Source organism: Eucyclogobius newberryi, unplaced genomic scaffold (assembly GCF_026437365.1).
Source record: "Eucyclogobius newberryi isolate DKJ021-1_F unplaced genomic scaffold, fEucNew1.0.hap1 SCAF_10, whole genome shotgun sequence".
Lineage (NCBI taxonomy): Eukaryota > Metazoa > Chordata > Actinopteri > Gobiiformes > Gobiidae > Eucyclogobius > Eucyclogobius newberryi.
In genome coordinates, this window is record NW_027315724.1 from 10,276,667 (window position 1) to 10,288,170 (window position 11,504).

Below are 11,504 nucleotides of genomic sequence, written 5' to 3' on the forward strand. Positions count from 1 at the left end.
CAAAAACAGCTATAAATCCAAAACCTAATATGATAGACTCAAACTTTAAACTATATATTGTGTAGATTTACAGGTCCTACTTGCCCAGCAAAAAGGGTTCGAATAGCTCTTGCACTTTTTTCGAAAACTCACAAACAACTGTTCACGGGCTGAAAAGGCTTTTGGAGCAATAAAAACGTAAAAACTGCTATAACTCAAAAATTCAATAAGATAAGTTCAAACTTTAAAAGACACGTTGTGCAGATGTACAAGCCCCTCTTGCACAGAAAGTTTGGGTTAGATATCTCTTGTAGTTTCTTCAGAACACACAAATTATCTGAAAATGCTTTTGAAGCAATAGACACAAAAACAGCTATAAATCCAAAACCTAATATGATAGACTCAAACTTTAAACTCTATATTGTGTAGATTTACATGTCCTACTTGCCCAGCAAAAAGGGTTCGAATAGCTCTTGCACTTTTTTCGAAACTCACAAACAACTGTTCATGGGCTGAAAAGGCTTTTGGAGCAATAAAAACTTAAAAACTGCAATAACTCAAAAATGCAATAAGATAAGTTCAAACTTTAAAATACATGTTGTGCAGATGTACAAGCCCCTCTTGCACAGAAAGTTTGGGTTAGATATCTCTTGTAGTTTCTTCAGAACACACAAATTATCTGAAAATGCTTTTGAAGCAATAGACACAAAAACAGCTATAAATCCAAAACCTAATATGATAGACTCAAACTTTAAACTATGTATTGTGTAGATTTACAGGTCCTACTTGCCCAGCAAAAAGGGTTCGAATAGCTCTTGCACTTTTTTTGAAACTCACACAACTGTTCATGGGCTGAAAAGGCTTTTGGAGCAATAAAAACTTAAAAACTGCTATAACTCAAAAATGCAATAAGATAAGTTCAAACTTTAAAAGACATGTTGTGCAGATGTACAAGCCCCTCTTGCACAGAAAGTTTGGGTTAGATATCTCTTGTAGTTTCTTCAGAACACACAAATTATCTGAAAATGCTTTTGAAGCAACAGACACAAAAACAGCTATAAATCCAAAACCTAATATGATAGACTCAAACTTTAAACTATATATTGTGTAGATTTACAGGTCCTACTTGCCCAGCAAAAAGGGTTCGAATAGCTCTTGCACTTTTTTCGAAAACTCACAAACAACTGTTCACGGGCTGAAAAGGCTTTTGGAGCAATAAAAACTTAAAAACTGCAATAACTCAAAAATTCAATAAGATAAGTTCAAACTTTAAAAGACACCTTGTGCAGATGTACAAGCCCCTCTTGCACAGAAAGTTTGGGTTAGATATCTCTTGTAGTTTCTTCAGAACACACAAATTATCTGAAAATGCTTTTGAAGCAATAGACACAAAAACAGCTATAAATCCAAAACCTAATATGATAGACTCAAACTTTAAACTATGTATTGTGTAGATTTACAGGTCCTACTTGCCCAGCAAAAAGGGTTCGAATAGCTCTTGCACTTTTTTCGAAAACTCACAAACAACTGTTCATGGGCTGAAAAGGCTTTTGGAGCAATAAAAACGTAAAAACTGCTATAACTCAAAAATGCAATAAGATAAGTTCAAACTTTAAAAGACATGTTGTGCAGATGTACAAGCCCCTCTTGCACGGAAAGTTTGGGTTAGATATCTCTTGTAGTTTCTTCAGAACACACAAATTATCTGAAAATGCTTTTGAAGCAATAGACACAAAAACAGCTATAAATCCAAAACCTAATATGATAGACTCAAACTTTAAACTATATATTGTGTAGATTTACAGGTCCTACTTGCCCAGCAAAAAGGGTTCGAATAGCTCTTGCACTTTTTTCGAAACTCACAAACAACTGTTCATGGGCTGAAAAGGCTTTTGGAGCAATAAAAACTTAAAAACTGCAATAACTCAAAAATGCAATAAGATAAGTTCAAACTTTAAAAGACATGTTGTGCAGATGTACAAGCCCCTCTTGCACAGAAAGTTTGGGTTAGATATCTCTTGTAGTTTCTTCAGAACACACAAATTATCTGAAAATGCTTTTGAAGCAATAGACACAAAAACAGCTATAAATCCAAAACCTAATATGATAGACTCAAACTTTAAACTATGTATTGTGTAGATTTACAGGTCCTACTTGCCCAGCAAAAAGGGTTCGAATAGCTCTTGCACTTTTTTTGAAACTCACACAACTGTTCATGGGCTGAAAAGGCTTTTGGAGCAATAAAAACTTAAAAACTGCTATAACTCAAAAATGCAATAAGATAAGTTCAAACTTTAAAAGACATGTTGTGCAGATGTACAAGCCCATCTTGCACAGAAAGTTTGGGTTAGATATCTCTTGTAGTTTCTTCAGAACACACAAATTATCTGAAAATGCTTTTGAAGCAATAGACACAAAAACAGCTATAAATCCAAAACCTAATATGATAGACTCAAACTTTAAACTACATATTGTGTAGATTTACAGGTCCTACTTGCCCAGCAAAAAGGGTTCGAATAGCTCTTGCACTTTTTTCGAAAACTCACAAACAACTGTTCATGGGCTGAAAAGGCTTTTGGAGCAATAACAACTTAAAAACTGCTATAACTCAAAAATGCAATAAGATAAGTTCAAACTTTAAAAGACATGTTGTGCAGATGTACAAGCCCCTCTTGCACAGAAAGTTTGGGTTAGATATCTCTTGTAGTTTCTTCAGAACACACAAATTATCTGAAAATGCTTTTGAAGCAATAGACACAAAAACAGCTATAAATCCAAAACCTAATATGATAGACTCAAACTTTAAACTATATATTGTGTAGATTTACAGGTCCTACTTGCCCAGCAAAAAGGGTTCGAATAGCTCTTGCACTTTTTTCGAAACTCACAAACAACTGTTCATGGGCTGAAAAGGCTTTTGGAGCAATAAAAACTTAAAAACTGCAATAACTCAAAAATGCAATAAGATAAGTTCAAACTTTAAAAGACATGTTGTGCAGATGTACAAGCCCCTCTTGCACAGAAAGTTTGGGTTAGATATCTCTTGTAGTTTCTTCAGAACACACAAATTATCTGAAAATGCTTTTGAAGCAATAGACACAAAAACAGCTATAAATCCAAAACCTAATATGATAGACTCAAACTTTAAACTATGTATTGTGTAGATTTACAGGTCCTACTTGCCCAGCAAAAAGGGTTCGAATAGCTCTTGCACTTTTTTCGAAAACTCACAAACAACTGTTCATGGGCTGAAAAGGCTTTTGGAGCAATAAAAACTTAAAAACTGCTATAACTCAAAAATGCAATAAGATAAGTTCAAACTTTAAAAGACATGTTGTGCAGATGTACAAGCCCCTCTTGCAAGGAAAGTTTGGGTTAGATATCTCTTGTAGTTTCTTCAGAACACACAAATTATCTGAAAATGCTTTTGAAGCAATAGACACAAAAACAGCTATAAATCCAAAACCTAATATGATAGACTCAAACTTTAAACTATATATTGTGTAGATTTACAGGTCCTACTTGCCCAGCAAAAAGGGTTCAAATAGCTCTTGCACTTTTTTCGAAAACTCACAAACAACTGTTCACGGGCTGAAAAGGCTTTTGGAGCAATAAAAACGTAAAAACTGCTATAACTCAAAAATTCAATAAGATAAGTTCAAACTTTAAAAGACACGTTGTGCAGATGTACAAGCCCCTCTTGCACAGAAAGTTTGGGTTAGATATCTCTTGTAGTTTCTTCAGAACACACAAATTATCTGAAAATGCTTTTGAAGCAATAGACACAAAAACAGCTATAAATCCAAAACCTAATATGATAGACTCAAACTTTAAACTCTATATTGTGTAGATTTACATGTCCTACTTGCCCAGCAAAAAGGGTTCGAATAGCTCTTGCACTTTTTTCGAAACTCACAAACAACTGTTCATGGGCTGAAAAGGCTTTTGGAGCAATAAAAACTTAAAAACTGCAATAACTCAAAAATGCAATAAGATAAGTTCAAACTTTAAAAGACATGTTGTGCAGATGTACAAGCCCCTCTTGCACAGAAAGTTTGGGTTAGATATCTCTTGTAGTTTCTTCAGAACACACAAATTATCTGAAAATGCTTTTGAAGCAATAGACACAAAAACAGCTATAAATCCAAAACCTAATATGATAGACTCAAACTTTAAACTATGTATTGTGTAGATTTACAGGTCCTACTTGCCCAGCAAAAAGGGTTCGAATAGCTCTTGCACTTTTTTCGAAAACTCACAAACAACTGTTCATGGGCTGAAAAGGCTTTTGGAGCAATAAAAACTTAAAAACTGCTATAACTCAAAAATGCAATAAGATAAGTTCAAACTTTAAAAGACATGTTGTGCAGATGTACAAGCCCCTCTTGCACGGAAAGTTTGGGTTAGATATCTCTTGTAGTTTCTTCAGAACACACAAATTATCTGAAAATGCTTTTGAAGCAATAGACACAAAAACAGCTATAAATCCAAAACCTAATATGATAGACTCAAACTTTAAACTATATATTGTGTAGATTTACAGGTCCTACTTGCCCAGCAAAAAGGGTTCGAATAGCTCTTGCACTTTTTTCGAAACTCACAAACAACTGTTCATGGGCTGAAAAGGCTTTTGGAGCAATAAAAACTTAAAAACTGCAATAACTCAAAAATGCAATAAGATAAGTTCAAACTTTAAAAGACATGTTGTGCAGATGTACAAGCCCCTCTTGCACAGAAAGTTTGGGTTAGATATCTCTTGTAGTTTCTTCAGGACACACAAATTATCTGAAAATGATTTTGAAGCAACAGACACAAAAACAGCTATAAATCCAAAACCTAATATGATAGACTCAAACTTTAAACTATATATTGTGTAGATTTACAGGTCCTACTTGCCCAGCAAAAAGGGTTCGAATAGCTCTTGCACTTTTTTCGAAAACTCACAAACAACTGTTCACGGGCTGAAAAGGCTTTTGGAGCAATAAAAACGTAAAAACTGCTATAACTCAAAAATTCAATAAGATAAGTTCAAACTTTAAAAGACACGTTGTGCAGATGTACAAGCCCCTCTTGCACAGAAAGTTTGGGTTAGATATCTCTTGTAGTTTCTTCAGAACACACAAATTATCTGAAAATGCTTTTGAAGCAATACACACAAAAACAGCTATAAATCCAAAACCTTATATGATAGACTCAAACTTTAAACTCTATATTGTGTAGATTTACATGTCCTACTTGCCCAGCAAAAAGGGTTCGAATAGCTCTTGCACTTTTTTTGAAACTCACACAACTGTTCATGGGCTGAAAAGGCTTTTGGAGCAATAAAAACTTAAAAACTGCTATAACTCAAAAATGCAATAAGATAAGTTCAAACTTTAAAAGACATGTTGTGCAGATGTACAAGCCCCTCTTGCACAGAAAGTTTGGGTTAGATATCTCTTGTAGTTTCTTCAGAACACACAAATTATCTGAAAATGCTTTTGAAGCAATAGACACAAAAACAGCTATAAATCCAAAACCTAATATGATAGACTCAAACTTTAAACTATATATTATGTAGATTTACAGGTCCTACTTGCCCAGCAAAAAGGGTTCGAATAGCTCTTGCACTTTTTTTGAAACTCACACAACTGTTCATGGGCTGAAAAGGCTTTTGGAGCAATAAAAACTTAAAAACTGCTATAACTCAAAAATGCAAAAAGATAAGTTTAAACTTTAAAAGACATGTTGTGCAGATGTACAAGCCCCTCTTGCACAGAAAGTTTGGGTTAGATATCTCTTGTAGTTTCTTCAGAACACACAAATTATCTGAAAATGCTTTTGAAGCAATAGACACAAAAACAGCTATAAATCCAAAACCTAATATGATAGACTCAAACTTTAAACTATGTATTGTGTAGATTTACAGGTCCTACTTGCCCAGCAAAAAGGGTTCGAATAGCTCTTGCACTTTTTTCGAAAACTCACAAACAACTGTTCATGGGCTGAAAAGGCTTTTGGAGCAATAAAAACTTAAAAACTGCTATAACTCAAAAATGCAATAAGATAAGTTCAAACTTTAAAAGACATGTTGTGCAGATGTACAAGCCCCTCTTGCACGGAAAGTTTGGGTTAGATATCTCTTGTAGTTTCTTCAGAACACACAAATTATCTGAAAATGCTTTTGAAGCAATAGACACAAAAACAGCTATAAATCCAAAACCTAATATGATAGACTCAAACTTTAAACTATATATTGTGTAGATTTACAGGTCCTACTTGCCCAGCAAAAAGGGTTCGAATAGCTCTTGCACTTTTTTCGAAACTCACAAACAACTGTTCATGGGCTGAAAAGGCTTTTGGAGCAATAAAAACTTAAAAACTGCAATAACTCAAAAATGCAATAAGATAAGTTCAAACTTTAAAAGACATGTTGTGCAGATGTACAAGCCCCTCTTGCACAGAAAGTTTGGGTTAGATATCTCTTGTAGTTTCTTCAGAACACACAAATTATCTGAAAATGCTTTTGAAGCAACAGACACAAAAACAGCTATAAATCCAAAACCTAATATGATAGACTCAAACTTTAAACTCTATATTGTGTAGATTTACATGTCCTACTTGCCCAGCAAAAAGGGTTCGAATAGCTCTTGCACTTTTTTCGAAACTCACAAACAACTGTTCATGGGCTGAAAAGGCTTTTGGAGCAATAAAAACTTAAAAACTGCAATAACTCAAAAATGCAATAAGATAAGTTCAAACTTTAAAAGACATGTTGTGCAGATGTACAAGCCCCTCTTGCACAGAAAGTTTGGGTTAGATATCTCTTGTAGTTTCTTCAGAACACACAAATTATCTGAAAATGCTTTTGAAGCAATAGACACAAAAACAGCTATAAATCCAAAACCTAATATGATAGACTCAAACTTTAAACTATGTATTGTGTAGATTTACAGGTCCTACTTGCCCAGCAAAAAGGGTTCGAATAGCTCTTGCACTTTTTTTGAAACTCACACAACTGTTCATGGGCTGAAAAGGCTTTTGGAGCAATAAAAACTTAAAAACTGCTATAACTCAAAAATGCAATAAGATAAGTTCAAACTTTAAAAGACATGTTGTGCAGATGTACAAGCCCCTCTTGCACAGAAAGTTTGGGTTAGATATCTCTTGTAGTTTCTTCAGAACACACAAATTATCTGAAAATGCTTTTGAAGCAATAGACACAAAAACAGCTATAAATCCAAAACCTAATATGATAGACTCAAACTTTGAACTATATATTGTGTAGATTTACAGGTCCTACTTGCCCAGCAAAAAGGGTTCGAATAGCTCTTGCACTTTTTTCGAAAACTCACAAACAACTGTTCACGGGCTGAAAAGGCTTTTGGAGCAATAAAAACGTAAAAACTGCTATAACTCAAAAATTCAATAAGATAAGTTCAAACTTTAAAAGACACGTTGTGCAGATGTACAAGCCCCTCTTGCACAGAAAGTTTGGGTTAGATATCTCTTGTAGTTTCTTCAGAACACACAAATTATCTGAAAATGCTTTTGAAGCAATAGACACAAAAACAGCTATAAATCCAAAACCTAATATGATAGACTCAAACTTTAAACTCTATATTGTGTAGATTTACATGTCCTACTTGCCCAGCAAAAAGGGTTCGAATAGCTCTTGCACTTTTTTCGAAAACTCACAAACAACTGTTCATGGGCTGAAAAGGCTTTTGGAGCAATAAAAACTTAAAAACTGCTATAACTCAAAAATGCAATAAGATAAGTTCAAACTTTAAAAGACATGTTGTGCAGATGTACAAGCCCCTCTTGCACGGAAAGTTTGGGTTAGATATCTCTTGTAGTTTCTTCAGAACACACAAATTATCTGAAAATGCTTTTGAAGCAATAGACACAAAAACAGCTATAAATCCAAAACCTAATATGATAGACTCAAACTGTAAACTATATATTGTGTAGATTTACAGGTCCTACTTGCCCAGCAAAAAGGGTTCGAATAGCTCTTGCACTTTTTTCGAAACTCACAAACAACTGTTCATGGGCTGAAAAGGCTTTTGGAGCAATAAAAACTTAAAAACTGCAATAACTCAAAAATGCAATAAGATAAGTTCAAACTTTAAAAGACATGTTGTGCAGATGTACAAGCCCCTCTTGCACAGAAAGTTTGGGTTAGATATCTCTTGTAGTTTCTTCAGAACACACAAATTATCTGAAAATGCTTTTGAAGCAACAGACACAAAAACAGCTATAAATCCAAAACCTAATATGATAGACTCAAACTTTAAACTATATATTGTGTAGATTTACAGGTCCTACTTGCCCAGCAAAAAGGGTTCGAATAGCTCTTGCACTTTTTTCGAAAACTCACAAACAACTGTTCACGGGCTGAAAAGGCTTTTGGAGCAATAAAAACGTAAAAACTGCTATAACTCAAAAATGCAATAAGATAAGTTCAAACTTTAAAAGACACGTTGTGCAGATGTACAAGCCCCTCTTGCACAGAAAGTTTGGGTTAGATATCTCTTGTAGTTTCTTCAGAACACACAAATTATCTGAAAATGCTTTTGAAGCAATAGACACAAAAACAGCTATAAATCCAAAACCTTATATGATAGACTCAAACTTTAAACTATATATTGTGTAGATTTACAGGTCCTACTTGCCCAGCAAAAAGGGTTCGAATAGCTCTTGCACTTTTTTCGAAACTCACAAACAACTGTTCATGGGCTGAAAAGGCTTTTGGAGCAATAAAAACTTAAAAACTGCAATAACTCAAAAATGCAATAAGATAAGTTCAAACTTTAAAAGACATGTTGTGCAGATGTACAAGCCCCTCTTGCACAGAAAGTTTGGGTTAGATATCTCTTGTAGTTTCTTCAGAACACACAAATTATCTGAAAATGCTTTTGAAGCAATAGACACAAAAACAGCTATAAATCCAAAACCTAATATGATAGACTCAAACTTTAAACTATGTATTGTGTAGATTTACAGGTCCTACTTGCCCAGCAAAAAGGGTTCGAATAGCTCTTGCACTTTTTTTGAAACTCACACAACTGTTCATGGGCTGAAAAGGCTTTTGGAGCAATAAAAACTTAAAAACTGCTATAACTCAAAAATGCAATAAGATAAGTTCAAACTTTAAAAAACATGTTGTGCAGATGTACAAGCCCCTCTTGCACAGAAAGTTTGGGTTAGATATCTCTTGTAGTTTCTTCAGAACACACAAATTATCTGAAAATGCTTTTGAAGCAACAGACACAAAAACAGCTATAAATCCAAAACCTAATATGATAGACTCAAACTTTAAACTATATATTGTGTAGATTTACAGGTCCTACTTGCCCAGCAAAAAGGGTTCGAATAGCTCTTGCACTTTTTTCGAAAACTCACAAACAACTGTTCACGGGCTGAAAAGGCTTTTGGAGCAATAAAAACGTAAAAACTGCTATAACTCAAAAATTCAATAAGATAAGTTCAAACTTTAAAAGACACGTTGTGCAGATGTACAAGCCCCTCTTGCACAGAAAGTTTGGGTTAGATATCTCTTGTAGTTTCTTCAGAACACACAAATTATCTGAAAATGCTTTTGAAGCAATAGACACAAAAACAGCTATAAATCCAAAACCTAATATGATAGACTCAAACTTTAAACTCTATATTGTGTAGATTTACATGTCCTACTTGCCCAGCAAAAAGGGTTCGAATAGCTCTTGCACTTTTTTCGAAACTCACAAACAACTGTTCATGGGCTGAAAAGGCTTTTGGAGCAATAAAAACTTAAAAACTGCAATAACTCAAAAATGCAATAAGATAAGTTCAAACTTTAAAAGACATGTTGTGCAGATGTACAAGCCCCTCTTGCACAGAAAGTTTGGGTTAGATATCTCTTGTAGTTTCTTCAGAACACACAAATTATCTGAAAATGCTTTTGAAGCAATAGACACAAAAACAGCTATAAATCCAAAACCTAATATGATAGACTCAAACTTTAAACTATATATTGTGTAGATTTACAGGTCCTACTTGCCCAGCAAAAAGGGTTCGAATAGCTCTTGCACTTTTTTCGAAACTCACAAACAACTGTTCATGGGCTGAAAAGGCTTTTGGAGCAATAAAAACTTAAAAACTGCAATAACTCAAAAATGCAATAAGATAAGTTCAAACTTTAAAAGACATGTTGTGCAGATGTACAAGCCCCTCTTGCACAGAAAGTTTGGGTTAGATATCTCTTGTAGTTTCTTCAGAACACACAAATTATCTGAAAATGCTTTTGAAGCAATAGACACAAAAACAGCTATAAATCCAAAACCTAATATGATAGACTCAAACTTTAAACTATGTATTGTGTAGATTTACAGGTCCTACTTGCCCAGCAAAAAGGGTTCGAATAGCTCTTGCACTTTTTTTGAAACTCACACAACTGTTCATGGGCTGAAAAGGCTTTTGGAGCAATAAAAACTTAAAAACTGCTATAACTCAAAAATGCAATAAGATAAGTTCAAACTTTAAAAGACATGTTGTGCAGATGTACAAGCCCCTCTTGCACAGAAAGTTTGGGTTAGATATCTCTTATAGTTTCTTCAGAACACACAAATTATCTGAAAATGCTTTTGAAGCAATAGACACAAAAACAGCTATAAATCCAAAACCTAATATGATAGACTCAAACTTTAAACTCTATATTGTGTAGATTTACAGGTCCTACTTGCCCAGCAAAAAGGGTTCGAATAGCTCTTGCACTTTTTTCGAAACTCACAAACAACTGTTCATGGGCTGAAAAGGCTTTTGGAGCAATAAAAACTTAAAAACTGCAATAACTCAAAAATGCAATAAGATAAGTTCAAACTTTAAAAGACATGTTGTGCAGATGTACAAGCCCCTCTTGCACAGAAAGTTTGGGTTAGATATCTCTTGTAGTTTCTTCAGAACACACAAATTATCTGAAAATGCTTTTGAAGCAATAGACACAAAAACAGCTATAAATCCAAAACCTAATATGATAGACTCAAACTTTAAACTATGTATTGTGTAGATTTACAGGTCCTACTTGCCCAGCAAAAAGGGTTCGAATAGCTCTTGCACTTTTTTTGAAACTCACACAACTGTTCATGGGCTGAAAAGGCTTTTGGAGCAATAAAAACTTAAAAACTGCTATAACTCAAAAATGCAATAAGATAAGTTCAAACTTTAAAAGACATGTTGTGCAGATGTACAAGCCCCTCTTGCACAGAAAGTTTGGGTTAGATATCTCTTATAGTTTCTTCAGAACACACAAATTATCTGAAAATGCTTTTGAAGCAATAGACACAAAAACAGCTATAAATCCAAAACCTAATATGATAGACTCAAACTTTAAACTCTATATTGTGTAGATTTACAGGTCCTACTTGCCCAGCAAAAAGGGTTCGAATAGCTCTTGCACTTTTTTCGAAACTCACAAACAACTGTTCATGGGCTGAAAAGGCTTTTGGAGCAATAAAAACTTAAAAACTGCAATAACTCAAAAATGCAATAAGATAAGTTCAAAC